Source organism: Nymphaea colorata, chromosome 9, assembly GCF_008831285.2.
Source record: "Nymphaea colorata isolate Beijing-Zhang1983 chromosome 9, ASM883128v2, whole genome shotgun sequence".
In the NCBI taxonomy this organism is placed as follows: domain Eukaryota; kingdom Viridiplantae; phylum Streptophyta; class Magnoliopsida; order Nymphaeales; family Nymphaeaceae; genus Nymphaea; species Nymphaea colorata.
Window position 1 is genome coordinate 6,447,091 of NC_045146.1, and position 14,229 is coordinate 6,461,319.

Consider the following 14,229-nt stretch of genomic DNA (forward strand, 5'->3'; position numbering starts at 1 on the left):
TACAAAGCAACCAAAACGACAGCTAGTTCTCAGCTTTCCTTTAATTGAGCTATCTCTTCCTCTTAATGTTGTTTAATTTCCCCTTTGGTCGACTAAGGCGCGGCATATACATGATGAGTTAGGTCGTTCTCTTCAAAGGAATAGTTCTAGTGAAACGAAGATTTTGAAACCAGGCGGTAAAGAAACTAAAGATAGACGAAAAGAACGAGGCAAATTATTAATTAAGTGCTTTAACTGGCTTGAACCAAAGATAGGTTAGCAACCAGAAAACATGGGCCAAAGTACTTTCCTGATCGTAGGTAGATAGAATAGGTTTGTGGCACGGGTTTGGTTAGTTTTACGTGAACTTAAACCGAGTCATGCATGATCCTCCGTTTCTGCTTTTGGGTCGATCAACTCTGTCCATGGATGTTTCTGGATAATGTGTAAATGGTCCGTGGGCTCGAACGGCGTACAACAGCCGGTGCTCAGCGGATACTCTGAATGAGTCGGCATGGGAAATGATAACAACTCTCGCTGTCTGGATGTGATTCGCGGGTTGGGTGGTGCATGTTGGTGTCTTGCTGCTTTCATTACTCCTTTTATTATATCTGATGGAATCAAAAGTAGATGCCACCCGTAGGTAGGCAATGTAGGAATATAATTTTATTATGTGTGTGTGTGTTTTTTTTTTTTTTTGAGGGTAGAAAACCTCCACAATCTGCAGCTAGCTTTCTGCCTTCGGTTGTCAGAGTTTGGGGTCCATAGAGAGGCCTCCACTTTGCAGTACGAGATCGAGTAGAAGGTCGGTCCCCTCTTTAATTTCCTGTCATCCATATACATTTTATGTTCAAACTAGTCAAAAATTATACGTAGAGATCAACCCATCCTGAATCTTATTATTATACGTTTGCTAGAGTTTTATCCCATGCAGTTCACAAGATTTTGGTCTAGATGCAAGGGAAGGACCTCAAAATTCGGGGTACTTTTTTCTGTGAGCACTTCCCCCGGTCGGAAAACTGGCCCAAACTCTTGGGCGTGATGACATGTACAACCAATACATTCGAACGGTTTCGTCAAAAGAGATTCACAATTTACAGTTGAATCAAACGAAAACATGAGTATCGTTGAGGTAACAAAGCAAGTGTCACACGATCCACAAAACAATATTAGCGTACAAAAGTTTTCATTGGGTATTGCTTAGTAAAATCTCGTGCTGTATGATTTTGTCCTCACTTCCTTGAAGCATGCAAAAGGAATAACGGATGAAATTAAAAATAATGTACGTTTTCCATTTCTAAATGGTTTTTAAGTGAAGACAATTCATTAACTATTGACAAACTGTTCACTCCTAGCTCATATATGATAAGGCACAAGCTCAAATTCAAAACTCCACAAAATCAGGAGTAAATGAATTCTGTGATATTAAAGGGAAGCAAATTAGGCAAGAGGAAATCACGCATCTAGATAGCATCGGTTCAAGTTATTCAAAAGCAAGGGAGAGATTTAAGGAAACAAATCTCAAATTTGTAAACCAATGGAATCTGATAAAGAGGTACCTAATTTGAATTTCAATTTTGCTAACAAATGTATAAAATCTATTGATGTAGGAAACTAGTCGATAGAGAGTTGATGACAGAGATCGTGGATTAGGAACAATTCTGAACCACATTAAAATCTGTTTATTCTCGGTTCTTCTTCCTTTTACATGGTATTAGAGCTTGAAAGCTCTAATCAGCAGATTTGTTGACCCTGGTAGCTGCACCTTTTTCTTATCATGGCGACATCATCAACATCCTCAACAGCTAAGTATCCATATCCTTCCACTGTGAACGTGGCCAACTTTGTTTCTATTAAACTTGAAAACACAAATTCTTGGACTCATGGAGAGTCAAGATATGCTTGGTTTCATTGATGGGTCGATTATCACACCAGCTTCTACCATAGAATTTACAGAAATTGGTGAAGCCATGGGACGACCAAATCCTGATTTTTCTGGTTGTAAGAAATCAAACTGTCTCCTAAGAGGTTGGATAACTGGGTCTCCCATAGAGGAAGTCTTAAGACTAGTCATGGGACATGAGAACTCTGCACAGGTATGGAAAACTTTAACATGAGCCTTTGCTCCAAAATCAAAAGATATGGAGATTATGTTGGCAAGAAAGTTGCAACTTTACTGCAAACAAGACAAACTTGTCACTGAGTACGTCACAGGCTTCAAAGCCATATGCGATGAACTCGCTGCTGTAGGAAAGCCTCTTACAGATGACTGCAAGGTATTTTGGCTGGTCAATGGACTTGGACTAAGCTATGAGTCATTTATGATTTCTATTCTTAAGCCGCCGATACCATCATATCTTGATGTTGTGTCATTGCTTCATGGACATGATATGATCAAAGACTTACATGCATGAGAAATTAGATTGAACAATCAAATGGCCTTTCTCACGCAATAGTCCAACAAACAAAACAATAGAAAACACTACAATAACAATTGATGCAATACCAAGAACAACAATATTCGGTTCAATTCCAAAGGGTGTGGCTTCAATCTTGCAACTTAGACATAAAATCAACAAGGACTGATTAATGGAGATTCCAATAAATCCAAGGTTGTGCCAGATTTGTGATTAAATAATCATAGTGCCTTCAAATGTTATCACATGTTTGATCATGCCTATCAGCCTCGTCAACAAGGACCGATTAATGGAGATTCCAATAAACGCAAGGTTGTGCCAGATTTGTGATTAAATAATCATAGTGCCTTCAAATGTTATCACAGGTTTGATCATGCCTATCAGCCTCGTGATATGGCACGTGTCTTTGCTACTATGAAAGTCATAGATCCTACTGATCAAGACTGGTTTCCAGACACGGGAGCAAGTTCTCATGTGACTGATGATCTAGGTAAACTCAAGAGCTTCATCCTATATAGTGGAACAAAAAAAGTTATGGTAAGAAATGGTCAACATCTTGATATTATGCATGTTGGAGTTGCTGATATTCATGTGGGCAATCATACAAAAAAAGTTATGGTAAGAAATTGTCAACATCTTGATATTATGCATGTTGGAGTTGCTGATATTCATGTGGGCAATCATACAATTCCTCTAGACAATGTTCTGTAGTGCCTGACATTAAGAAGGATCTTATTTCTATCAACCAACTTACTTCCTCTATGCCTTATGTGTTTGAATTTTCTTCCAACTTCTTTGCTATTAAGTTCAAGGAGACAAAGGAAGTGATTGCAACGGGGTCTAGAGAAGGTGACTTATATACTCTCAAGCTGAAACCAAAGATTGTGTTCTTTCAACAAGGTTCTGATCAGCTCCTTTTGAAGTCTCGCATGAGTGACTCGGTCAGATGGGGAAGACGTGCAGACTTTCATTTATTTCTATTGATGATGATTGTGATTCTTTATTTGCTAAAGTGCATTGCGATTTATGGGGACCAGATCCTATTGCTTATTGTCAAAATATTAAATATTATGTCTTATTTGTGGATCAATTTTCTAGATATTCTTTGATATATCCCCTAAAAACCAAAATCTGATTTTTTTGTTAAATTCATTGAATTCCACAAAATGATCCAAACTAAGTTTGATGCGAACCTAAAAGTTTTTCAAAGTGATGAGGGAGACAAGTTTAATAGTTCGGCCTTCAAGGACTATTTAAAGGAGAATGACATCAAACACAAAAAATCTTGCCCCAAGACGCCTGAGCAAAATGGACTGGTGGAGCACAAGCATAGATCTGTCACAGAATTCGGTCTTACTATGTTCTTTTATAGTAACCTCCTAGCCCAATATTGGGTCGAGGCCTTCTCCATTGCTGTATGGCTCATCAACTGACTTTCATCACAAGTTTTACATGAGATTCTATTTAAAAAACACCCTGATGATTCTTGTCTTCACGCCTTTGGATCTAGATTCTATCCTTATATTTGGGGTTATACAAATAAAAATTTCAACTCAAGTCTCTACCGTGTGTGTTTGTTGGATAACAACCATTATAAGGCATATAGATGCCTTTACCCTTCAGCTAGTCATATATACATCTCTCGGCATGTCGTATTTGATGAAACCATTTTTCTCTACCAAATCACCACACCCACCTCTGCGGCAATACCCTTTAATGCTGATTTTGTATCATTTTCAAATGACCACCATCTAGAGTCTCAACATTTAGCACAAATGCATAATACCGAAGACCCACTAATGAGCTCCCTAGAGAAATACCAAACACCCCATTCCCTTTACAACTAGCCCAACCCATTCAACTACTAGCCCCAATGACATCCTCTCCCTTATCTACTCATCCAGTGACTACACAGTCCAAATCAGGCATTGTCAAACCTAATCCCAAGTATGCCCTCAACAGCTCATCTATTCCAATGGAACCCCCCATTATTCCTTTGCACTTAAACACTTGGGTTGGCATCAAGCTGTGAAAGATGAGAACGCTGATTTACAAACTAATCACACTTGGATCTTGTGCCTCAAACTTCAGACATGCATGTGATCAGTAGCCGTTGGGTGTTCAAAACTAAACTAAAAGGAGATGGACAACTTGAAAGGCTCAAGGCTCGCTTTGTAGCCTAAGGATATAGTCAAATTCAAGGGCCGGATTTCTTGGAGACCTTATCACCAGTGGTAAAATTTGCTACTATAAGGTTAATGCTAAGTCTAGCACTTGCTTTTGATTGGCCACTCAAGCAATTAGATGTAAAAAATGCATTTCTTAATGGCCATCCTCGTGAGCTTGTTTATATTGAGAAACCTCATGGCTTGAAAGATCCATCCAATCCTCATCATGTTTGTAGATTAAATCGAGCTCTTTATGGATTAAAACAAGCCCTTTGGGCCTGGTATGATAGATTTGCTCGATTCTTATTTTCTATACAATTTATTGCTAGCATGTTAGTTCCATCACTATTTGTTCGACGACAAGGAAAAATAGTCACTATTTTGTTATTGTACGTTGATGGTATTATTATTACAGGAAGCTCTCATTCATTCATAGCATCATTTCTAGAAAACACAAGGCAACAGTTTTCTATGACCGATCTTGGAGACCTTAACTATTTTTTTGCGGAATTCAAGTGCATTAAAATTCAGCTGGATTATTTATGCATCAATCCAAATATGCACAAGGCATCATTTCTCGAGCACACATGCAGACATGCAATGCTACGAGCACACTTATTTCTTCCAATATTAAATCTCATGAGGAGATTGATCAACCATATTCAGACCCTACAACGTACTGCAGCCTTGTAGGGGCACTTCAATATCTTACTCTCACACGACCGATCTCTCCTATGCAGTCAATTTTGCATGTCAATTCATGCATGCGTCAACAGTGAAACGTTTTCAACTTCTAAAATGGATTATAAGGTATGTTTGAGGCACATCTCAATATGGCTTTCAATTTTATAAATCCAAAGATTTGACTTTATGGGCCTTCTCTGATGCTGACTAGGTTGGGTGCCTGAAAGTGCGCTGCTCAACATTTGGCTATTGCACCTTCGTTGGCGCTAATTGTATATCCTGGAGTTCTAAGAAGCAACCAACTGTCACTAGATCATCATGTGAGGCTGAGTACCGAGCGCTCACCGAGGCTGCTGCATAAATTAAATGGATTACGTTTATTTTGCAAGAAATTGGGGTTTATCTATCCAAAGCTCCTATTTTACTTTGTGATAATATCTCTACACTTTATACAACTATCAAGCCTGTGCTTCATTCACGCATGAAACACTTGGAACTTGATTACCATTTTGTTCGAGAACAAGTGGCACTGGGCAATATGGAGACTCAATTCATGGCAACCGAAGGCCAGCTCGCTGATCTTTTTACTAAACTGTTGCCTCAACACCGTCTCAACTTTCTCATTCAGCACCTTGGATTACACCAGCGACCTTTCCTTCGGTTGAGGGGGAATGATAACACACAAGCTCAAATTCAAAACACCATAAAATCAGAAGCAAATGGATTTGGCGATATTAAAGGGAAGCAAACCAGACAAGAGAAAATCATGCATCCAAATAGCGTCGGTTCAAGTTATTCAAAATCAAGGGAGAGATTTAAGGAAACCAATCTCAAGTTTTGTAAACCAATGGAACCTGATAAAGAGCTGCCTCACTTGAATTTGAAATTTCCTAACAAATGTATAAAATCTATTGTATATATATGTGGAGAGTGATTTGGATCACATCTTCAGGGAATGTGGATACCAACTTGGGGAGTTTGATATTTTGCCAGATATAAGCATCAAAACTGAAGTAAGGTTACTAAAATCAAACAATGAAGAAGAAAATATACAAGCCACTAAAATGTTTAGAATGGTGAGACAACACTCAATCCCAATCAAGCAGTACTTTTTGCTGCCCTTTCACATGCATTAGCGTGCTCTTATATATTTGTAATGTTTCAAGCCCCAGGTTCTTTATTCCTGGATTAGCTTCAAAGGCACTCCAAATCCAGCCACATATTCAACTATTCACATGCACAAAATAAAACATGAGAACCTTTACCATATTTAAGAGTTACCTATACTATTTATATAGTTAATTTTTATATTTTTATATGCAGTATATTATACATTAATTAGACCACGTAACACTCATGAAGAGCAAAATTTAATGATAGCATATTACTAATAGTTAAGAATCTTTTTGTGCTAAAAGGAATATTTAGTTATATTAAATCACTACAACATGCATCACATTCAGTGGCACAGGATTTGAGCCACTATAAGTTTTTAGTGACAAAACTCTTTTACCACTGTATTCCTCACTATAGGTCCCATCACTGAAAAAAAGTGGCAAATAATGGCTATGTTTCATTGATGAATGATTTGTGATGAAAAGTTGTGCCACTGATAAGATACTGTAGCCCAATTATTTGAACTACTAAAAATTTTCAATTACTGCTATTCCTGCTATTCCTGCTACTAAAGATCACTCTTTGCATCACTGAAATTGTAAAGAGGATGAAGCATAAGTTAAACTGTGATGAAACCTTGCGCCACTGATTTGTAGTTTTTGTTTTTTAATGATCAGTTGTTTTATGCATATGTAGAATGTAATAAAAAAAGTAACTCTTGGTGCTTAATGCCTAAGATAAACATATTCACACATAAATTTGTGGACTCTAATTCTTAGGTTCTGAACATGAAGATTACATGCACGAGCATATAGAGGAAAAATCTAGATATATTTAAAGAGCAATCCTCCATGTGCAGCAAAGAATGGCGCGAAACCAATGGTTCAACTGCTATGAGCCTGACCAATATGTGCAGAGAATGATTAGAAGTATCCTTCATGTCACCAACCACTGTTGCTTGAGAACCCTTTGGGCACAATGTTTTACATGATCAGTTGAACCTGCAGCCTAGATACAAAGAATTACATGCGAGTATCTCAAAGCACTCTTCAGATAGAAATAGAAGAATATGGAAAAAATAGTTTGTAAAAGATAGGATGAAACAAACAAATTCCATTTATAACTAGAATTAAGGAGGCTAGAGAAATTAACCCTGAATTATTAATAAATGTAGCTAGTATGTCATTTTCTTGCATAGCCAAAATGTGCCAGATGAGTCATTTCTATATATCCCCAAAGGGGAATTGGAAGACTCCATCGGGCAGTTCTTTATTATCAGAACTAAGTGATGCTGACATCTCAGCTGTTCCCTGGATGTGCCTATACGTACCTAAATAGGCAAGCAAACAAAGTTCAGTGGCTTTTACTTGTAAGCATTGCTTGTAAAGCACTCTGTTATATACCCAATAACTAGACCCATCCATATTCCAATGGAAACAATGAAGAACAGAATCCTGAAAACCCCAGGAACAAAACAAGGTTCAAGAGATCACTAGAAGCACATTATCCTATTAGCCTTAAGAGATGGAAGGAGTGCACAATGAAGCATTTAAAATGGTAAATTGTGCACCATATCTGAATCCATCCCCGGAATATCTCCAATGTTGTCAGCAATGTTGTCTGCAGTAACCTGCATATCACAAGCAAAGAAAGGCAGTTAGATTAAGGTTCACAGCCCAAAGCAACATAAATTACATAAATCACAACAGAACTTAACACTAGGTTACGTCGATTATCTTCAGGAATGTTTTTTCCACCTTCCCAACAAGGCCAACACAGCAGTTAAGAGGTAAGCTTATTTCATCACCATACTGTGGTACCATGAGAGAAAACTACCAATAATTCATCCTCAATCTGGCTGTGAGGAGTGAATTCCTGGTCAATTATTCTCATTTATTCTCCACTTCAGAGTCCAGATAAGATGGAACACAGTTGTTTTCATGATCAACTTTTGATTTTCATTCCCAAATTTAGTTTTGTACAATTTCTCAACTAGACATGTTTGTTTTGATGTGCATAAGTATTTGTAAGCTATGAATTTTACAGTTTAGAACATTTAGCATTTGAAAGTTTTCTTTTTCCTGCTTTTGGAGAGATCAATTGAAAGAGACCCGATTTGAACTCTCTAAGGAGCAGTTGTTAAATCTCTTAGGTACACCATCTTTCCTTGAACCAAGAGATACCATTTCCTTTGGTTTTACCATGTGAGGTAGTCTCAAACCATGCACAGATTCAAACTCCCAATTTGGTCAAATTGAAGAAGCCCTTTTCCTCTGTATTATATACCATGGTTCAGTTTATAAATCTGGAAGTCGAAAGTTCAACATGAAGTGTAAAGACATAGATTGCAATTTTTGAAAAAAATACTTCACAAATTTGCCCATGTTTTACATTATGTAAACAAATTTCTGGAACACTACTTGGTTCAAGCAGCTAATTAAGTTCACGTACATGTTTTTTAGTACCAAATTTAGATATTCCATTTGTTATGTGTATGCCTGCGTACATTTTTTATCTTTTCAAACACTTGACCTTCTATTCTCTAGATTATGACATGAAACAAATTTAAGACAGAAATGAACTTGGAAGACACATATATAAAATCTTAAAAGGGGAGCTGTCCACTCAAGCCTACAACTTCACCGGTGAAATTAAAGAAACCATCAATGAGACTGAATTAAGATGCCTCTTTTATTATTGGCCAACCCAAAATCCTTTTTCCTGTTTTATTCATCCAACAACACAAGAAAACAATTTTCGCTCAACAAAACTAAAAGCTCAATGCTCCAAAATAATGAATTCATGGATGCAGATTTGGATTCCCAAAATGAAGGCATATTTTTTCGTTAAAAACAAATTAGAAATTGATGAGTAGTCAGGTAAGCACAACTGATCAATAAAATGTAAGGCAACAAATCTAGAAATCAAGCTAAAGTATTTCTACATCCAAAAAGGAGGTAGAAGGACATGATTTATTAGGTGTCCACGGGATAATCAACTTTGATATTACCTAGAATAAGTCTTGGAATCCAAATGATTTAGCACTAGCAGCATGTAGATGCAATTAGCTTGCACTTGTAGGCCATTCCTACACTACGCCAAGGCCAAATACAAATCATCAAGATGAAGTAATTGCTTAATAAAAGTGCATTAAGCGAAGAGGAAATGGTGCTTGGGTGACTGAGATGATTGGTCTAGAAACTGGTCTTACTACAAAGAACTCATATTTCAATGAAGCAAAAAAGGCAAACACACTTGATAGTGAACTCCCATTTCTTAGTTCCATTTACCATTATTTTCTAAACATTAGTACCAATAGATAGTTAATTCTGATTATTTTCTAAACATTAGTACCAATAGATAGTTAATTCTGACTCCAGAGATCCAGTGGCCAATTTTCGCCTTGCAGTCCAAATAAGAAGCCACAAGCAACTCAAAGAACAAAAATAGGCAATCCTACACCTAAAACGCCTAGAAGAACAAACAAAAAGGAACATCAAAACATGGGAAACAAACACTAGAGAAGGATCACTAAAATAGTTCTAGCAAAAAGCCCAACCTATCAAGAAACTAGCATAAGCCATCCATGACCATCATAATATCAAGCTTACCATTTCGATCCATAGAGAAGAGGGGACAGATAATTTCCTGGCAATCTGGGAGTGGGGAAGCCTAAGCGAAGATTTTTTTAGTCCTCCATGGTCATTCCCAAATTTAGGAGAAAAAAGGTAAGAGGATAAGTGGAAGAATGTGTAGACCTAAAATAACAAAACAATAGGGTTGATTGCTGGAAAAGGAGCAAAATAAGGTCAAGGTCAATGTTACAATAGTAAAATTTCCCAGAAATGCTAAAATAGTGAAGCATCGTGTGAAAAGGAAAAGAACTCGGAAGAATATAATTGGAGAGACTTTTCAAAATGGTCTTCGCTACAAAAGGATGTAAGGCTTGTTATGCATGAGCCGATTCATAAATATAGGTTCGTTTTTCTCTTATGAAAGGACCCTGCACCATTTAATGGTTTTTTATTTTAATGTTCACAAAGTTATTTTGTGGTAGCAAACCACTTCTGTCATTTAAAATGTCACTTTCAATCATACATATTCTTTCGCCATTGTCATGTACTCCAAGCCTTTAAGATGCTTTGCAACATGTGTCATTGAAGAACATATGGAATGTCCAAACTATGATGTTGGCGTCACCTACATCACAAAACATGGCATTTCCTATAGTGAATCACTAATGTCGATATTGAATGACAAGTTCTATTTCCTATGGAACTTGGCATTAGCTTGGCACTAGAAATGTGGGTAATTTATTTCCCCTCCAAGGTGATTGCATTTGGCAAGTTTTTTTGTGACCTTCCTCAGTTTTGTCACTGTTTTCCCTTAAATGTGGTGGCTGCATTATATTAACCATAACCTACAGTTTCATCTCACCACATCGAGTATACAAGGAAATTGTTGATCTCAGGTGGCCACCATCAACCATCTTGGGTTGCAGAACTAGGATTTTTGGCTAAGGGGCACATTGAATCAACCAAATCTGGTGTGGGCATGCTATGTGACTATAGCCAGGTCTAGCTTCACTACAATAGGATTTTTGAAGATCTAGTGTGGGCTAACCGACACCAGCCACATTATAGCTCTGCTATTGCCATCATGCACATGTCCGAACATGGCTCTTACCCACAACAACACCTTTCTTTGCATGGGGCTTGCAATTCCCTTTGGTGGGTCCGAGAATGGGATCCACCATTTCTCCCTCATTTGTTCGAAAACTTTGTCTGTCACTTACTTTGGATGAGTTTGCCCAACCCTTCCATTTGATGCTTCTTCTACCCTTGTCCCTTCATCCATCAATTTTCTTTGGACAAGTCTTCTCCTAGCCCTTTGGATGCAACATTCACCTTTATTTTTATAGTGTAAGCTTCAACCCTCTTTGAACTTCATCTACCATCAACAATTGTTGCAATTGGGGATTCAATCACGAATAGTTGTAGGTGGCTGTTGCTCCATCAAGAATTGATGCTGGTAAGTTTTTTCTCAAATTCTGATGGAGGGATCTATTGTTAATATTTATGGTCATAATGGTACCAACAATAAGAATTAAGTAGATAGCAAAGTTCCACAGGTCACCTTAACAGAAAAGATGAAACAAGAATGGCCACGAAAGCTTGACGTGGACAAAGTGGAGGTTGTATAGCGAAGGCCTTATCTAAACATAGCTCTATAGTAGAAGTCTAATGCAAATGAAGAAAAATGTTTTTTTTATGGTGGTTGTTCAGTGGGAGCCTAATGTCAATGAAACCTTGTCATTGAAGAAAATTGTCATTAGAGTAGATGCACATATCATCGGTACCTCCCAGCATGTCACCATTCATCGAGGAGTAGAAGAGTTTATTGCATTAGCAACAACTAGCAAACCATTAATAAAGTTGATGGTGGTTTTACAATGATAGTATGATGTGATTGAAGGCTTGGCATCCGGGCAAATTATTGTCTAGAAGTAAATAGATGAGGCAACGTTGCAGCCAGAGAAGCAGAGGTGTATGTCATCAACAATAGCCAACACGTTGTGAGAAAGAAGACATGAAGACTAGTGTCAGAACTTGTGGAGCAAAGGATAATAGATGAGAGAAGAAGTTCAATAAAGCAGTCAAGCAGGAAACTAAAGAAGATAATAAAGACAATGAAGGACAAAAGGGGAGAAAGAAAGGAAGCTTGGGGGAAGAAGAGTACCAAGAGCCACACCAAATTTGTCTATTAATGATACATGTGGCAGACACATGTAACAACATGTGGCAGACACATGTAACAACATGTGGCCGACACATGTTACAAACATGTGTCGGCATTGAGAACCCTCCTAAGAATGGGTTTGCCTTTGCAATGCATTCCAAATAAAAATAAAATAGAAAAAAGAAAAAAATGTCTTTCTTTGCCACATTATAAATGTGATAAGAGTACGAGCCCCACGAAGTGGAGGGCTATCTTTGGCACTTCACTATCTCTGTTCCTCCTTTTGTCTCTTCCCCTCCAACTGTCTACCCATCTATCACAAAACCAGCACTCTTCACTCATGGATATCTATTTATGCTTCACCAGTCAATAGGAAGTTTTAGCTCCACCATTGCGTTGAAGGAATTCATGAGACTTTTCATGGGTTTTCCCTATTCTCCTCTCACTTCCGAGCTCTTCTATCACCGTCCCTCGTCTCAAAGATGCTTTTGGATTTCATTTCCAATGTAGTGTAAAGAAGAAGAAGAAGAAGAAGAAGAAGAAGAAGAAGAAGAGGCCACTGCTTCACCGTTGTCTTCACTGAAACCCATGCTCTCTCTCTCTCTCTTTCTTGTTGTTCTATCATTGCTGGATTTAGATTTCTTTTAGATGGAGGAAGAACTAGGTTATTCTTTTTCTCATGTTGTCAGATTTTTTGTTTTGCACCGCTCCACCTCTAATGCCAATGGTCGATTCGTTTGTCTACCCTTCAATGGAGATCATCTTTTGGTTTTATGAGCATGATGATGTTTGATCATGGTTATTATGCTTTCCCCCCTTTTTTTGAAAAAAAAAATAATGATTTTTTTGTAAGCAGGCCCTAAGTAAAAGGAGAGGGCCCCATTAACCTGGGTGGGGATGAGGAGTGGGAAGAATGTGATTTTTCTTTTACTCTTGCTTTCAATTTCTTCGCATTGATAGGGTTTGCACAAATTTCATTTATAATCTCTTCAATCCACTTTAGCAATGGTGGAAACATGTTATCTTTATTGAATTTCTGTCGCAATTTTTCTCATATTGGGATATGCTTTTTTTCAGTCCTGCAGTTTATGATAGGATGATGTGGAATGTGCATCTATGTAGCTGTGTATTTCTATTTTTTAAATCTTTTTGCTTTATGAAAGTTGAAGAAGAGACATGGAAAGGTTACTGGATTGAGCACTATGTCGATCCGATGATTAAGCTAATGATGCTTGACTCCAAGACTATGGACATGGATAAAGAAGAGCATCTTGAGACATTTCTGAGTAAATGCACCCTTTTGCTGATACATGTTTGCTTCTAGCTGTTGTATTATTGTTTAGTTCACTTGATGTCTGAGTGCCATCCAGTTCTGATTTTGAAGGATGTATTCTATTATTCTTAAAAAATGTGTTGCAACTTTTCCATCTAAAAGGTCTTGAATGCTAAGTTGTTTAAAACTTGAGTTAGTTTGTAGCATGCTTAGCTGCCAATTTGAGAACTCTTCATTGAACATTTTTTTTTCTTTCGGTGGTAGATTTTGTTTGGTGAAATTTAGAGATGTGCTTACAACATGGGTGATTTGGAAAGAAGGAATACCTTACTTACATCATTATTTACATGGGCATAGCCAGCGATGCTTGAGAGTTCATTTATGTCAATTTAATACCAGCTTACCATGAAATTTTTCATTAACATACAAGTTCCATATATTGTTAAGATCAAAGCTACTGCATGCAGAAGGACTATGGATATGAAGGTTGATGTTAGAACCATTATTGGTGTCAAACATACATATGAGGAACAAGTGTGAGAGAAAATATATGAACTTGTAATTTTATACATCAAAGCCAATAAATAAATAATTATTATGCATTTATAAAGGAAATCAAAACTATTTAATGCATTTAAAGATGATATAGTGTATCTGTTCAGCTCCCATCAGCAATAGTTAATGTAGCTTGCACTTGGCTTGCTATATGTCCAATCATGTTTCTTGTGTTCTATTTTCATTTTTTGATATGGATAATAAAGACTTCTTGCATTCTTTGTTCTTAGAAACTTGGATAGCACTAACCTTACAATATTTTTTTGTCAATCTAATGCAATTGACAATGTTGTAAGTT